We start from the raw sequence: 18,425 nt of genomic DNA, 5'->3' as shown, positions 1-18,425 counted from the left end.
AAAAGAACTAAATTTACAAGATTCTGAACAAACTCGATAGTACAAGTGAATTTTATTAAGAAACAAAAAGTAGAAAACACAGAACACGCACCTATGTCATAAATTTAATCACCCAAAGACACAAACTTTTCACACTCCGACACAAAACGAGGTTACCCCGGAAGTGGAATTCCGATAGAATAAAGTCCAACCTCCTCCTTCGGAATGGTATCGAAGCAATTGGACTAGTACTTAAGGGAAACCAGAAGAGTCCTATAACCAAAACATTTCTAATTGATTCTTGAACAATGGCGTCGCTTGTCTAACGAAGGTACCCCCTTACATTTGAAACTATACAAGTTTGAATTCCAGGAATTGAAGAAATGCCAAAAGTAGTAACTTGGCATGGCCATTCATGGTGGAACAATAGACAGAGAAGCAGAGACCAGATGAAACAGCACATTCTATTATTCAACAAAACAAAGTGCGCTTCAACCAACAAAAGTAAATTGAGCTGGGTCGCCTATTTTCGTGTCAGTAGAGAATTGACAGTAAAGAGAAGTTACAAGTCGAAAAAGGATCTAATTCAGTTCTACTGCAACACCCTATAGTTATCTAATACAAAACGATATATCATGCAAAATATACTAACTGAATAATGCAGCCTAAGGCCATCCACTAGCTAGATTCGAGAAAGTGGCCAGCCATTCAAGTACATTGCTTCTCGACACTAACCTGTAATTCCAATGTTCTTGTTATATATAATTGAAAAACCTTCATGAATAACCCCTTTGGAGTTGGGTGGCTGGTACTGCAGCACTTGAAAGCTGCCACCCCAACCATTCCCTTTCCGTACAGTTATGGTGGAGACGTTAAATATGGTCCCCCTCTGATTGTGATGAGCAGTGGATAAACGACAGAAAGAACCCTATCTTTCAGTGATGCCCAACATGCAATTTCTTCAGCTCAAAATGATTTTTCACGAATTCCATTTGACCGAGATGATTGACCATTTGGTGCATGAAATGTTCTTACAGTCCTACTTTCCCAGAGTCTTTATTTTGTGGACCCGTGATGACTGAATACATAATTGTCATAAGATTGTATTAGTTTAGAACCATAAATTTAAAATATTTGACAGTTTAATAATTCAAAACGAACTTAAAATTCATGAACCATTAGAAAAATAATTTACATTATGTTTGGATGAAGAAATTTAAAATTACTAAGGAATTTTAAAATGACGGTAATTGAAATGACGAGATTTTATTTTCTAGAATTTGTGAATTTTCTTGTTTGATTAACCTAAAAGAATATGGAATTGAATATGTAATTTATTATTTTTAAACTTTCAATCATAGAAATTGGGAAATGACACCTATTTACATGGAATTTAAACTTGGGAATTGGAGGTCCCAAATTCCAAGTTTTTTTCCACGCGGAAATTCTAAATTTCTATGTTTATGAATCCAAACAAAGGAATTGGTGCATGTCAATTTATAAATTCTGACTTTTATACAAATTCTAAGTTTATTTTCCTCATCCAAACATAGTGTAACTTTTTACTTTATTAATTAAGTTGTCAAAAATTTTAAACTTTTGGATCTAAACGAATACAATCTTGTGGCTTAATGCATTTGGTCCTCACAAGTCCTTAAAACCAAACCTTAGGAGAGCATGACTCTAGTCCTTACATTAAAATTATTCACAATTTTATTACGTTTGATTATGATTTGTGCAACATCCAAATTTTTTAGATCAATTTTGCCAATTCACAATGAAAGTGAAAAATGAAAATAATCACTTGTCAATTTTTTGTTTTGCTTTATTAAGTTGTCAAAAGTTTTTATGTCTTTGAATCTAAACTAATACAATCTTGTGGCTAATATGCATCTAGTCTTTATTCACAAGAGTCATGCTCTTCTAAGGTTTTGATTTTGAGGACCCATGAGAACCAAATGCATACTAGCCATAAGATTGTATTAGTTTTGATCCTAAGGCTTAAAATTTTTGACAACTTAATTGACACGCCCCGATCCCGATATTCTCAAATACCAGGATAGACACGTGTTGGCTGACACCCGAGGGTGATGAAACCACTTTTACATGCGTGCAAATTAAAGTATGTGATTAAAAAGAAATATACTAATGCAGAACTGTATTTAGAGCATACAACTAATCAAGAATAATGCAAAAGAATCATTATGAAATAAATGGGATTACCAAGAAAGTGGGTTCTACACCTAAAGGGCTCGAAGATACCTATGCGGAAATGGTTTGACGTTGGGATCGAATGCCTCAATTCTAACTCCTGAGAGGGCACAAAACAGAAATGTGAGTGGACCAAAGTTTATAATAATACTAATAATAAGAAACCATTTTCTTTATGAACATACTAACCTCCTGTTTTGAAAACATACATAAATAATACTACATAGTAGTTTTTTGAAAACTCTACAAGCCATGAAAACATTCGTAAAACATGTACGTGTAAAACAATGCTCAATAATGCTGCTATCGCCGTCCGAAGGCAAATCCATAAATCTCATCAATACTGTACTCTTTAGGGATATCATAGTCGCCCGAAGGTAATATTTGTCTAGCACCTGAAGGTGAAACTAAACGACATTGGGTTACATTAGTGAAGAAACATGGTAGGCCCCATCACCTGAAGGTGAAACTGTACGACTCTGGGTTACGCCAGAGAAGAAACATATAACATCACACACCGACACTAGCCGTGGCTAGTGAAGCTGTCTGACACTGGTTTTGCCAGTGAAGTTGGGGGTATGGCATAAATATCTCACTCTTCATTCGCCCGAAGGCAGTACCTGTCCATCACCCGAAGATGAAGTTGTACGACAATGAGTTTTGCTAGTGAAGAAACATGGTAGGTACCATCACCGGAAGGTGAAGCTGTATGACTCTGGGTTACGCCAGAGAAGAAATATATACATAGATATCCTCAACTATGTCCTATGGCCATAGACGTCTACATTGTAATGACCCGTCCCAGAATTTAAGGAACGAAAGGGCAATGTTGTAATTTCATTTTGGTTGTGGGATATTTGTTTGAAATATTATTTTATGGCCTTAGTTGGTGTGCCCAAGAGGGCCCACCCTTTGATTTTGTCCCTCGACCTAATCATTTTTCTTTCCTCTCCTTTCTCTTTTCTTTCCCCGTGTACACACTCTTGGACCCCTTTCTCATCTCCCCCTTTCACAAGTCTCTCTCTTCATTCACCTCTTTTTTTTAGCCACAGACACCCCAGAAAGACCACAACGACGGCGACACCACAAACCACTACCACCCTAGGATCCTCCTAGGCAAGACCTCGAACCCAGGACAGGTCTGTAGTGCACCACAATGGCGGAGACCACTGTTTATTCCCTTTCTCGTTGAACTCCGGTGAGTTTCTTTCATCCTCGATGTAGATAATCCCTTGAAACCTTTTGGATAGTATTTATATGTGAGTTTGGGACGTTTTTGAGTTGTTTTGGTGGCCATTGGACGCAGAAAACTACTTGGGGAGACTTTCCCAGATTCCGACAAATACCCGTGGCTTCCAGGCCACTTTCCAGCCAACACCGGCCACCACAAGTCTTGAAATAGGTACAATTGTCTTCCTTGTTCCTTGGGCTTCAATTTGGTATGTTGCATGATAGGTGTTAGTCACATGTTGGGGTTGAGCAAACTCCGGCTTTCTCCCTCATTAAAACTGGCCGACTCGGCTTGGAAATGGGCTAGGCCCGACTCGGAAACACTAACCTGGCCTAATTGTTGGGTCAAGCTACCCGAGCCAATCTTGAGTCCAGCCCACTAGGCCAAGCCTAAAACCCAAGTTAAGTCTTAGGCCCAAACCCAGAACAAACCCATTGAACCCAGGCCAACCTTGCGGTCCAAAACCCTCGACCCAAACCTAATTGGAACTGACCCAAACCCAGAAACCCAAGTCATTTGGTCTAATCCATTGGGCTGGGTTATAAGCTTAAAACAGCTAAGCCCAGCCCATTCCCTAAGCTCAAAAACCCAAAAAGAACCAGGCATTTGGGCCATGCAAGCTTGGGCCTTCAGCCCAAGGAACCCAAGCCCAAAAGCCCTTTAAGCCCAAAACCCACTAAACCCAGCCCAGTAAACAAGCCCAACCTAGGACCTGGATCCGGCTTAAACCTGGTTGAATCCCAGACTCCAGGCCGCACATGGGTCTGCGCGTAGGCGCACTTAAGGGTAGGCCTATGCCGACGTGTGGAGCACATGTGCCTCAGCCAAAGACACTGTGCTCCGCTGTCCAGGGCGGCGGCAGCGGCTGTGACAACGACTTTTCCAATGACCCATCTAGGCAGTGCGTGAGGGCACATGCGCAGTAGTGTGGAGGTACCCAAGGTCCCTCTTTATGTTTTTCGACGTCCTAAATCCGTTTATGACGTCTGTTTCCCGAAATTCAATTGTTATGATAGAGATGTATTAATTGGTACCTTTATGTACTCAGGTGCAATTGTTTATGGCATTTTCGTCCTCTCTTGTTTTCTTCGCCAACGGTGTAAGGTGAGTGGACCTCTTCTAAAATGCATATTTTTTTTATTAGAAATGCATACATGAAAAACATGATTTAATGGCTAGATTTTATGAAATGTTATTGAGTAAACTAGAAATACAATTTATGAGATATCATGCTTTACTGAAAATACTTTGGAATACCATACTTTATCGATTTTTACATTCTTTGTAGTATATATGATGGATGACTATATACTATTAAGATGTTTTGAGATATGATGTTTGAGCTACTGAGCTCCGTTGAGATATATGTACTTATGTTTAGAAATATTATGTTCAATGATTTTTGTGCTTATCTAGTGATCACTCTTCTGCCTATGAGCGATGTTATTTATATATTGGCTTCGACCGGGCGTGTGTTGGGCCTACAGGCGAATGATATTTATATTGGCTTTGGACAGGCGTGTGTAGGTCCTACAGGCGAAAGATATTTATATGGTTTCTGTCGGAAGAGTTCTATATACCTTCGAGTGAATGAAGTGTTCCGGATGAAGTGTTCTAAATGAAGTGTTCTGAAGGAAGTGTTCTAAATGATGTCACACCCCGATTCCAACGTTCATCAAAGATCGACATGTAACGTCTCCAAATACCCGTATCTTTAACTTACCCTGCCTCCGGGGTATGGCAAAGCATAACTCGAGAATCAAATCACATAGTAATTTTTTTGTATACTTTATGGCTGCATCTAACCTCGTTAGATTGCCTACGTACCCTAAACAAGGATCAAGTCATTCTTAGTTCGTCATTCGCTACAACTCGACATATATCACAGTTCGTTCAAGCCGAAAGGCATAGCATTCCTCAATCAAACATTTAGACTTGACAAACATGAATTATTTGATTCAAGCTACATAACAAACCCATATGACAATCAAGGTTTCTATTTCATCCATCATATAAATCATTATGTTTCAACATAAAATCGCAATTCATAGCATGTAATATATCAAAGAATTAACAAAACATAGTAGAGTCCTCTAGTCATATTGATCACTGATCTAATCATATTAATAATAATCATATTCAACATCTTCCACAATCACCTCAAGTAACCCATTCCATGAATCAAGGAGACACGATATTAACATTTAATTACGTTAATTAATCAAATAGATCACATAACCGTGCATAAAATTTAATAAAGGAATTCTACATAATTCCCTACCTGGATTCCAAGTAATAACCTGATAATTCTAATTTATATTCACAAGGTCTGTTGTGGGTAATTCACATTCACTCAAATCCAGGGTTCTAGTCTAACTTATGGAAATGAGCAAGAGTAGAGATTTCGGACCACTCAACAAAATCCAACCAAAATAGGATCACCTATCGAAATGTACCAAGTACAACTAATCATCATCATCCCTAGTATGCATATGGCCCCCCACCATAAGCATAATCTAAACGTGCTGGCAGTGATCACCCATCGCTGATATACCAAGCATGATCACTCCTAACAATCCCCTATCGCGGATATACAAAGCATGATTGTACCCTATATCTCTAGGTAGTGATCACCTATCGGATATACCAAGCATGATCATTCCTATAATGCGTATGGTCCATTATTACGGATAAACCAAGCAGAACCATAGGCATAGTCTAACGTGTGGTCCCCTATCGTGGATATACCAAGCAGGACCACGTCCTAACTCTAGGTAGTGATCACCTATCATGGGTAAACCAAGCATGATCACCTCTAGAATGTGTATGGTCCCCTATTGCGGATAAACCAAGCAGGACCATAAGCATAGTCTAACCATGCAGGCGATGATCACCCATCGCGGATATACTAAGCATGATCACCCCTAGAATGCGTATGGTCCCCCATTGTAGATAAACCAAGCAGGACCATAAGCATAGTCTAACCGTGCAGGCGGTGATCACCCATCACGGATATACCAAGTATGATCACCCCTAGAATACGTATGGTCCCCTATCGCGGATATACCAAGCAGGACCATCCAAGTACCACTGCTACCTGGTGTAATCAATTCAACTCACAATCTACCCCTACCTCAATCCCTATGATTTACAACGTAGGAACCTGAACTATCAACTTCTCATGACCACTAACTACTATGTCACTTAAGCCTATATGTTCTACATAACACTTCTAATAGGATTTTAGGCTCACAATGTCATAACAGTTAACATACATATCTTTCGTATTGTCAAGAAGATAAATAAGGGTAAATTACAGTTTACCACCTCATGTTTGAGGTCTATTACAACCTCATACAATATCTTCAAAAAATTTCACCTTCATACCTTATCTACTATTTTATTTCAATATAATACATCCGTTACATTTTCCATCAATTAGTCAGTTAAGAGCTAATGTGGCAGTAGTAGACCCCATTACATGTCAGCCCACTCCCTCCAAAACTTGCACACGTGGATATCCATCTGCCACGTCATGCCAACTCAGCAAAAAAAAAAATTGAAAAAATGATCTGGGCAATCACTCTCTTCCTTCTCTCCTTCTACCTTACCTCCTGCCACCACTCCTTGGCCTAGAAGGCCCAGCCCAAACCTGCCGCCGCAGTCCAGTTGGTTCCCCGAGGTCTGATTTCTCCCCGAGTTCTCCGAACCACATCCACCACTTTGACGATTTTCGAGTAGAGCGGGTCGCCATGGAAGTTCAATTGAAACCCAGCTCTCTGTCGCTGCTGGTGAGCACAAGGCCGAATCAGGGCGGTCAAGGCTCGTTTCACCCACTCGCCTTCGACTCCACTGATTTGAACCAATGATTTCATCATAGTGAATTAGTGAATTTACGCATATTCAACTTGTTCGATGGGAAAAATCCGATGTTTTAACTCTCTCCCTGGTTTTTATGGAGGCTGCAGCGAAACGATCCCAGATGCGATGTCGGCGAGCACATACAGGTCTTTTTCAGCATCAAAATTGGTCGGGTTATCTTTAAAATGAAGATGGATCAGTTCGAATGATGGTTGGGAGAGATCGAGTGATGGTCGATGGAGAACCGGACAGACTGAGATGGAGAGGAGAAGGCCGGACAGACGCTGATTAGTGGTGGTGGTGGTGGTGGTTGTGGATCTGCTGATTATAGTAGTGGTGGTCCTGATGGTATTGGAAGAAGGCGGAGGCTGAAGACGAAAAGCTGGAGATTGTCGAAGAGAGAGGTGGGGGGTTGCGGGGAAGGGGAAGGGGAAGGGATGAGGTTCTGGGCATTTTTTTAAATGCATAAAAATTTAATTTTTAGCCATGTGGCACAAATGATGTAGCCACATGGCATAAATGTGGCAGTCACGTCAGCTCTTAATGGAACAATGGATGGAAAATGTAACGGATGTATTATATTGAAATAAAATAGTACTTGAGGTATGAAAGTGAAATATTTTGAAGATGTTGTATGAGGTTGAAATAGATCTCAAACCTAAGGTGGTAAAATGTAATTTACCCGATAAATAAACACATATATAACACAATATGACATCCCATGCAAGTAAACCGATGTATATACTATATGGAATAACTCACTCGCCAATATAGGCCCACTAAGCCATACATAGCCTCTAGTAATACTAATTTTAATATTTAAGATCAATTCGTAACATATAGTCAAATCTCTGTCAACGGTGGAATCCACAACCCTATACAAGTCAATCTGAAACATTCGCCCATGGATGTCAAATCTGTAACTTCCTAAGGGTCTCATTTATCTTCTAGAACAATATTCTAAAATTTCGGAACGATCCAACGGTTGGATCTCCGCTCATCGCAAATTCAAGTGGCGGTCAACGTTTGATTTTTACAAACGTACGAATCCAATTCAGGAAGATCCATACATTGGATTCCCAATCCATAAGTTCATATTGTCCTTAAATATTACGTACTATTATGTATTAAAGTTTGGTGACAATCCAACGGTCGGATCGTCGATTCATAGAATGACCAAGTGGCGATCTCTATCAAAATTCTAGTCATACGACGAAATTTCGTCAATCAGAAATCACATATGGAATCAAGGTATCCAAATTAGTCTAGAAAGGGTAGGTGGGGTCTCGGCCCATGCGCCGCCACATGCGGCGGCCGACCACCTTGACTCGTCGGAAAAATCAACTATTTCCAAAAATACCAAATTTTACAGCCAAGTAGAACTCAATGAGGGGAGCAAATTTCATACCTGGGCCAAAGTCCAATTCGTCTGGGAAACAACTGAAATCGCCCACGAACCGCCGGAACCCTAGAATTGGGTATGCTTCGATTTGATCTCCATGCTCGCTCCGACGCCTCCACCACTGCTTGGGCTTTGTTCCTAAGGTTGAGGGGAGCCTATTGGTGGTGGTAATTGATGGAGTTGGCTTCGGGAATGGCAAATCACCGCCATGCACCTCAAGAGCCCGTCGGGGAGTTCATCACGAATTAAGGCCCAATTAACTAGGATTTTTGATGAAATTGGAGGGGTAAAGGATGCTAGGGTAATTCTAGGTGATGTGTGGCTTCAATTTGTTGGAGAAAATGTCGTAAAAGGCATCGGCAAACATCATTCTCACCGATCAGGCTACGGGTCATGGTGGCCCGATTTTGCTGGGTTTTTAGTTGGATCCCCTCTATTTCCTCCCCTCTCCTTTCTCTCATTCATTCCTCTCTTGATTGGTCCATCCCTTTTTCTCTGATTGGATAGCCAATGCCCTCCCTCTTCCCTCTGCACCTCCCTTTTCTTTTTCTTTCTCCCCACTGCCATTAGGCAGCTTTTTTTTTTTCTTTTTTTTTTCTTCCCAGCCACTCACATGGCTTCCTTGCCTTTAGTCTAATTAGTCATCCCTCCCACAAGGTTAGAATTCACTTAAAATAAAACACGAATCTGAACACCCATAACTCTTCCGTTATAATCTCGATTCGCAAACGGCTTTCACCTATGCGTTCATGGTTTTGAAATCTATTCGAAAACATTAATTGTGCTCGAAAGGTCAACAAATTTTAAAGATTAATTGCAAAAATTCAAACCCGATAACTATTCGATTTAATTCCCAAACTTTACGGAATTAAAATTAACTAATAAAGATAAAGTAAACGTGAAATACGAATTTAAATTACGAGATACGTAATGAATAGTGAAATTCTGGGGACGGGATATCACAAATTAAGTGTTCTAAATGAAGTGTTCTAAATGATGTGTTCTATATACCTTAGGGCGAATGAAGAGTTCTATATTCAGGTGATACTGATACCACTACTTAGCACACTATGATATTTGTTTTACGAAGGTTTTATGGGTCGAAAAACCTATTACATATTATACTATTGAGTCTTCATAAACTTTGGAGGTTAGTACGTTAATGAATAACTGTTTTAGTATTATCTATAACAACTTGGTCCACTCATGTTTTGTTTTAAGCCTCCTCAGGACTTAGAATTGAGGCGTACAATCCCGACATCAAGGCACTCCCGCATCGGCATCTTCGAGTCCTCTCGGTATAGGACCCATCCTTTTGTTCATTCAATTTTATATTATTCATTTTTAGTGTCTCGGATTAGTTGTATGCTCTGAACACATTCCACAAATGCATATTCATTATAATTAAATTTGCAAGTTTTAGTTATGTCGGTTAATTGTTTCTAGTTCTCATGCATCATAATATGGCTTCGCCACCTTTAGGTGTCTTCTAGCACTTGCCTACCCTGATGTTTGGAGAATATCAGGGTTAGGCGTGTCAATTTGGTATCAGAGCGTGGTTTGTTCAGAGCATACTTAAGATCTTCTTTTACGGTAGTAGTGTGTTGATCATGACATCATTTGGATTTCATAACTTCCGGATTTGTTGTCATTTAGCATGGCTGTGCAACCTTCATTCTAAGTGAATAGTCACATCCTATTGGAGAATAAGAAATTTCGTGTCGGGATTGTGCCTCATCGATGACATGTCAAATTGTTGGATGACTTTCGACATCGGACCGATACTCTGCAACATGCATTCCCTAGGAATTGCGGGCAGAGTCGGTTTTTACATTGAAGTGACGTGAATTAGAAATCTCAGTTGAAGATCAGAGATCGCAATGCCACTCTGCAATATGCGTTCCTTAGGAATGGCGGGCAGAGTCGTATCTACACAAGAGTGTAGTGAAACGGAAAAATCTAAGTGGTTTGAAATTGGGAAGATCTGAATCAGTGATGTCACTCTGCGACATGCGTTCCCTAAGAGTGGCAGGTGGAATCATATTTATATGGAAATTGTTCGAGACATTCGAAGTGCGTGTTGGAGTTTGGCGAGTAAGCTTTAGACGTTGCAAAGTCTAGTAAGTGTTAGTTAGTGGGATTGAATCAATGTCCTCTGACTTGTTCCCACTAAGGAAATTCATGTGGATCTTTAGAACAATTCTCAGCGACTATTATATCGATAACCTTCTTGCTTACTCCAACCATGAGGTCAAGTTCATTAAACATCGATAGTCAGCTGTACGTCAAATTCTTCAAGCGTTGTTTGTATTTTAGTGTAGATACTTTTCTTGGGAGATTCTTTGGTCGTAGACGTTATTCTTATCAATTTCTGAAAAGGGGTTACGACCGTTGGAAATTAAAAATCCTCACATGGTGTTGAGAAATACGAAATGTCTTTGGCCATGTCAAATCCTATTAGCAGTTTTTAACTATTCTTTGAGCTTTTTAAGCTAAGCAACCAGTCAATCTTGTTGCAATGCTGACGATGAACGAATTTTTTGACAACTAAGTATCGAGTCACGCGTGTTGACGATTGGAATTGCATGATGTGAACCATTTTATCCTTGACCTAGAACTGATAATGACCTTCCTTGCTATAAAATCTGGTGATGTTTTCTCTACAGCGAGAAATGGTACATCCTTTTTTACCAAAGAAGTTGTAGTGTGTTTGTACACATAAATAGTTGAGTCAGAGACAAATGAAGTGGATGGAACTCATCGATGAGTTGATTGCAACTTTGAGTACCATCATGGTCAGGCAACTGCCGTAAATGATGCTCTTAATCAGAAATTCCCAAGATTGTCCTTCTTGGGTTGTTGGGGACCCATTAAGGATGCGAATGGGAATAGATGAATGTCACCATAGATTTTTGGTACAAACCATCTTGTACACGTGGAGACTATGATGATGTTTTGGATTTGTTGATCAACTCACTCGTCGTACTACCTACCAGTTTGCGAGAACTATACTTCAATCGTTTGGAAAAATTCTTCACTCTAGATTTCTTTATACTGACGTCTCAATTTACATCGGTTGCAATCGTAATCCCAGATTCACCTCTAAATCCTAGAAAGCATTGTAGTTAACTTTGAGTTCGTGTTTACCCTATGACACTTCATATCATTTCACTTCGTATCTTTTCTATAGTAGAGAGACTATTCAGGAGAACCATTTAGATTCGAAAGTTTTATCCGAAACCACCAGTCATTCAATCACCCATTAACATCTTATCGAGTGAATCATTACCACTGGTGTGTGAATATCCTTGAGTTATCGTTGTAACAAGTAGTTGTGAAATTTTGGAATAGGGAAAAAAAATTTGAGTTCCCGTCAATCAGATTACTTTAGACTACCACCGAGTCGAGTCCATACTCAACCATCTCGACTTACCACCACATAATCGAGTTAGGTACTTACACGTATCCTTCCATCAAAGCTACGCATTCACTCTAATTATCTTCTTTCCTAGCTTTGTTGGACTTGTTTTGACTCTTAAATTTGTGGGTGTTCACTTAGCCTTCTCGGCATAGCTATTCGCTAAATCCAAGAGAAATTTCTCAATGAATCAACTTGCTTAGACGTTGTGAATTACATTGTTCTGGATCTCGGTGTATCGTCACTTTTGTACCTCATCGTGATTCTCGTTCCACTTATGAGTTTTGTGAAGTTTGCGTAAAGACCTTGAGTACTAAATTATTATCCTATATCACATTTTTATTTGCAGACTGTTGGACAATCTTGAACGAAATATCTAGATCTTGAAAGACATGTTGCGTTCATTTGGTTTATGGTTTCGGAATGATTAGATTTTTTACCGATCTCTTGGAGTAGTTGCGACAATAGTTTTATTTTTAGTTTGTGGATGGTACTATTTGATACTTGGTATGTTAGATTCTATTAGCAGCACTGGTTAGACAATAGAGTTTTGCGAATTGGTTTCAGATGTTTGATTTTATGATTTGAGAAACTATGTGTTTGTGTTGTTGTTGACTTGGGATTGGACAAATTGGTATGTTTACACCCTTAGGAAATTACTACTTGCTTATTGACGCTACAAAGTGTTATCGATATCTCGGGCAGCCGACTGTAATATCAATGACATATTCGTTGGGTTCGTTAAGCAAGTCAACAAGTAGACCAGACTACGATAGTTGTTACTGTTTAGTAATTGTTGGGGCTTGATCCAAAGACACATCTGTTCTTGGAGTACGTGACGTTATGAATGCTTGGGTAAGACCCACTTCCATTTTCGGTTTTGATTCCAGTACGAGTTTTCAACCACTATGTTAATACATATATATATTTTGACGTTATCGTATTATACGTACATGTTTTTTGTAACATCCCACATCGCCCAGGGGAGTGGATCTTGTAAGCCTTATATGTATATTCTCATCTCTACCTAACACGAGGCCTTTTGGGAGCTCACTGGCTTTGGAGTTCATCGGAACTCCAAAGTTAAGCGAGTAGCGCACGAGAGCAATCCCATTATGGGTGATCCATTGGGAAGTTCTCGTGTGAGTTCCCAGAAACAAAACCGTGAGGGCGTGGTCAGGGCCCAAAGCAGACAATATCGTGCTACGGTGGTGGAACGGGCTCGAGATGTGGTGGACCCCGGGTCGAGATATGACAATTTGGTATCAGAGCCAATCCCTGGCCGAAAGTGTACTGATGAGGACGTCAGACCCCTAAGGGGGGTGGATTGTAAGATCCCACATCGCCCAGGGGAGTGATCCTTATATGTATATTCTCATCCCTACCTAGCATGAGGCCTTTTGGGAGCTCACTGGCTTCGGGTGCCATCGGAACTCCGAAGTTAAGCAAGTTCGGGCGAAAGCATTCCCAAGATGGGTGACCCACTCGGAAGTTTTCGTGTGAGTTTCTAGAAACAAAACCGTAAGGGCGTAGTCAAGGCCCAAAGCGGACAATATCATGCTACAGTGGAGTCGAGCCCGGGATATGGTGATGACCCAGGCTGGGATGTGACAATTTGGTATGAGAGCCAATCCCTGGCTGGAAGTGTGCCGATGAGGATGTCGAGCCCCTAAGGGGAGTGGATTGTAACATCCCACATCGCCCAAGGGAGTGGATCCTGTAAGCCTTATATGTATATTCTCATCTCTACCTAGCACGAGGCTTTTTAGGAGCACACTGGCTTTGGAGTTAATCGGAACTCCAAAGTTAAGCGAGTAGTGCGCGAGAGCAATCCCATGATGGGTGACCCATTAGGAAGTTCTCGTGTGAGTTCCCAAAAACAAAACCATGAGGGTGTAGTCGGGGCCTAAAGCGAACAATATTATGCTACGGTGGTGAAGTGGGCCCGGGATATGGTAGACCCCGGGGCGGGATATGACATTTTTTACCATATGTTATTATATAGTTTCGACTTTATATCTTTATAAGGTATGTTTCTACTTTTACACTGATGGGGGAAGAAGGTAAGAGCTTTGAGGCATGAAAGAGGATTTGAAAACCCGTTCGCAACAGTGTGGCATATTATCTTTGATGCAACCACTTTGACTTGATTTCTTCCTTATGCATATATTCTCCTTCCTATTTTTGAGTATTTATGTATAGTACATTATTTCAAATTTCGTAATGGGGGTAGATTGTAACGACCCATCCCGAAATTTATGGAATGAAAGGGCAATGTTGTAATTTCATTTTGGTTGTGGGATATTTGTTTGAAATATTATTTTATGGCCTTAATTGGTGTGCCCAAGGGGGCCCACCCTTTGATTTTGTCCACCGGCCCAATCATTTTCTTTCCTCTCATTTCTCTTTTCTTTCCCTATGTACACACTCTCGAACCTCTCTCATCTCCCTCTCTCACAAGTCTCTCTCTTCACTAACCTCCCCTTTCCGAGCCACAGAGACCCCAGAACGATCACAACGATGGTGTCACCATAAACCACTACCACCCTAGAATCCTTCTAGGCAAAACCTCAAACCCAAGACAAGTCCGTAGTGCACCACAGTGGCGAAGACCACTGTTCATTCCCTTTCTCGTTAAACTCCGGCGAGTTTCTTTCATCCTCGACATAGGTAAGCTCCTAAAACCTCTTGGTTAGTATTTATATGTGAGTTTGGGATGTTTTTGAGTTGTTTTGGTAGCCATTGGACGCAGAAAACTACTCGGGGAGACTTTCCTAGATTCTGAAAAATACTTGTGGCTTCCAGGTCATTTTTTAATCAACTTCAGCACCACAAGTCTTGAAATAGGTACAATTGTCTTCTTTGTTCCTTGGGCTTCAATTTGGTATTTCCATGATAGGTGTTAATCACATTTTAGGGTTGAACGGAGCCTGGAAAACACTAGCTTTCTCCCTCCTCGAAACCGGTCGACTTGGCCTGGAAACGGACCTGGCCCGACACGGAAACACTAACCCGGCCCAATCATTGGGCCAAGCTACCCCGCCAAATCTTGAGTTCAGCCCACTCGGCCAAGCCCAAAATCCAAGTTAAGTCTTAGGCCCAAACCCAGAACAAACGCATTGAACCTAGGCCAACCTTGCGGCCCAAACCTAATTGGAACTGACCTAAACCCATAAACCCAGGTCCCTTGGTCCAATCCCTTGAGTCAGGTTACAAGCCCAAAACAGCTAAGCCCGACCCATTTCCTTAAGCCCAAAACCCCAAAAGAAACCAGGCCTTTAGGTTATGCAAGCTTGGGCATTCGGCCCAAGGAACCCAAGCCCAGAAACTGTTTAGGCCCAAAACCCACTGAACCCAGCCCAGTAACCAAGCCCAACCCAGGAACCAGATCCGGCCCAAACCTAGTCGGATCATGGACTCCAGGTCGCGCGTGGGTCCGCACGTGGGCCTGCGTGTGGCACGCGTGATGGCGGGCTTGTACTGGCGCGTGAAGCACACGCACCTCCGTTTAAGTCACTGTGCTCCGCTGTCCATGGCGGCGCTAGCGATGGCGACGACAACTTTTCCCGCGATCCATCTCGGCGTTTGGCGATGTGTACAACGGCTCGTGGCTGTCAGAGCCGTCACCTTGTGACGGCACGTGGGGGTACCCGAGGTCCTCCTTATGTTTTTCGATGTCTTGAATCCGTTTCTCAAAATTCAATCGTTATGATAGAGATGTATTAATTGGTACCTTTATGTGCTTAGGTGCAATTGTTTATGGCATTTCCGTCCTCTCTTGTTTGCACAACTCTTCACCAATGGTGTAAAGTGAGTGAACCATTTCTAAAATGCATATTTTGTTATTAGAAATGCATACATGAAAAGCATGATTTAATGGCTACGTTTTATGAAACATTATTGAGTAAACTAGATTTACAATTTATGAGATATCATGCTTTACTGAGAATATTTTGGAATACCATACTTTATCGGTTTTTACGTTCTTTGTAGTATATATGATGGATGACTATATACTATGAAGATGTTTTGAGATATGATGTTTGGGCTACTGAACTCCGTTGAGATATATGTACTTATGTTTGGAAATATTATGTCTAATGATTTTTGTGCTTATCTTGTGTTCACTATTCTGCCTACGGGTGATGATACTTATATATTGGCTTCGGCCAAGCGTGTGTAGAGCCTACAGGCAAATGATATTTATATTGGCTTTGGCCGGACGTGTGTAGGGCCTACGGGCGAATGATATTTATATTGGCTTCGGTCGGGTGTGTGTAGCTCCTACGGGTGGAAGATATTTATATGGTTTCGGTCGGAAGAGTTCTATATGCCTTCGGGTGAATGAAGTGTTCTAAATGGAGTGTTCTAAAGGAAGTATTCTGAAGGAAGTATTCTAAATGAAGTGTTCTATATGCCTTCAGATGAATGAAGAGTTTTATATGCCTTTGGGCAATACTGGTACCACTACTTACCACGCTATATATGATATATGTTTTACGAAGGTTTTATGGCATGCTAGGGTTTTTGGAAAACCTATTACATATTATACTATTGAGTTTTCATAAACTTTGGGGGTTAGTACGTTAATGAATAACTGTTTTAGTACTATCTATACCAACTTGGTCCACTCATGTTTTGATTTGCGCCCCCTCAGGACTTAGAATCGAGGCGTACAATCCCGACATCAAGGCACTCCCGCATCAGCATCTTCGAGTCCTCTCGGTGTAGAACCCGTCCTTTTGTTCATTCAATTTTATATTATTCATTTTTATTGTCTCGGATTAGTTGTATGCTTTGAACACTTTCCATAAATGCATATTCATTATAATTAAATTTACAAGTTTTAGTTATGTCGGTTAATTATTTCTAGTTCTCATGCATCATAATATGGCTTGGTCACCTTCAGGTGTCGCCTTGCACATGCCTACCCTGGTGTTTGGAGAATATCAGGGTCGGGCGTGTCATACATACCCATGTTGAGTGGATGTGTTGTATGATAACCCACTAGATAAGCACCAAAAACATACCTCAAAACTCATATCAAATTCGGAGCTCTAAAACACAAAGCCTCATCTCATGAAAACATGATAATTGACATTCGTAAATCCATAGAATTCCATGTATGAAAATCCCATAATTCATCTCATATTCGGAAACCGTAACATGAATCATAAATAATGCATAAAACGTAAAATCATGAAATCATACTTTTTCTAAATGCAAGCCTTATATTTTATAAAACCATACAAGTTAAGAAGGGGTCCACTTGCTGATTTTCCATTGCCTACGAGCTGCTCACACTAGCAAGGATGGAGCCACTGCCCACCGATGCACCTAAGCACAATTAGAGACCATTTAGTAAACTCTACTAAAACGATGGAATTTGGAAAAAGGAAAGCGGATTTGGATTCAGCACGTCGAGAAACTTGAGGAGGGACCTCGGTTCCCCCTAACGCACCACCGCACGAGCTGTCACGAAAAGGCTGTCCGGAAAGCCACGCACCGGCGCACGCTGCGATTTCCAGTAACGGAAACCCAATTTTCTGACCAACTCCAAAAATTACCAAATTTTACAGAAATGTAGAGCTCATCGAGGGGAAGAACTTTCATACCTAAGCCAAAGTCCAATTCGGCCGGGAAATACTTGAAAACCACCTTGATCAGCCGAAAAACCATAAAAAATGTGAGCTTTGATTCATCTATTCCGTCAATCCGCTGCCCCCAAAATGGTTTGGGGTTTGTTCCTGGCCTCAAGAAAAGTCTTTTAGTGGTAGTCATCGACGGTGAAGGTTGTTGGAGTGGAGGATCGCTGCCTTGGTGTCCTCGAAGCCGTCCGCTTCGATCGTCATGAATTAGGGCCAAATTGGCGGGTTTTTTTTTATAGAAATTAGAGAGGAAATGTCAGAAACGCTTTTCCAGGTGGTAGCTCGAAGAAACTCGTCGAAAAATTGACGGAAAATCGTCATAAAACTCACGAGAGTTCAGTTAAATCGGGTTGGGTCGTTAGGTCAAGTATAATCTGGTGCTTTTCTTCCCTCTTCCTTCCTTCCTTTATTTATTTTCTCCTTGGTTCCCTATTTTTCCCCTCTTTCCCAATTGGGCATCTTATTCTCTCATTTCTCTCATTTTCTCTTTTCTTCTTTCTATCACAGCCACACACGTGGCTCCATCACATTGCTTCAGCAAATCTGGAGCCTTCTAAATACTAGTCAAATGACCATTTTGCCCTTGTATTTGTTTGTTTATAACTTCTTCGTTATAACTCCAAATTACATTCATTTTTGTGTTCACGAATTCGTAACGACGAGTACTATAAGGAT

General features: G+C 40.8%; 1 long non-coding RNA gene and 1 pseudogene across 1 annotated transcript; both read right to left on the bottom strand.

Annotated features, from left to right (window-relative positions):
* Positions 1-426: 426 nt before the first annotated feature.
* LOC126615421 (uncharacterized) lies at positions 427-9,043 on the bottom strand. The gene is made up of 3 exons (XR_007620806.1): positions 8,691-9,043; positions 2,242-2,290; positions 427-1,057 (listed from the first exon to the last, which is right to left on the bottom strand). It is a non-coding gene; the product is annotated as an uncharacterized LOC126615421 (long non-coding RNA).
* Positions 6,777-7,737, bottom strand: LOC126615413 (uncharacterized; annotated as a pseudogene).
* Positions 9,044-18,425: the final 9,382 nt, after the last annotated feature.

Source organism: Malus sylvestris, chromosome 3 (genome assembly GCF_916048215.2).
Source record: "Malus sylvestris chromosome 3, drMalSylv7.2, whole genome shotgun sequence".
Taxonomy (NCBI): domain Eukaryota; kingdom Viridiplantae; phylum Streptophyta; class Magnoliopsida; order Rosales; family Rosaceae; genus Malus; species Malus sylvestris.
This window is presented reverse-complemented; position numbering and strand designations above follow the sequence as displayed.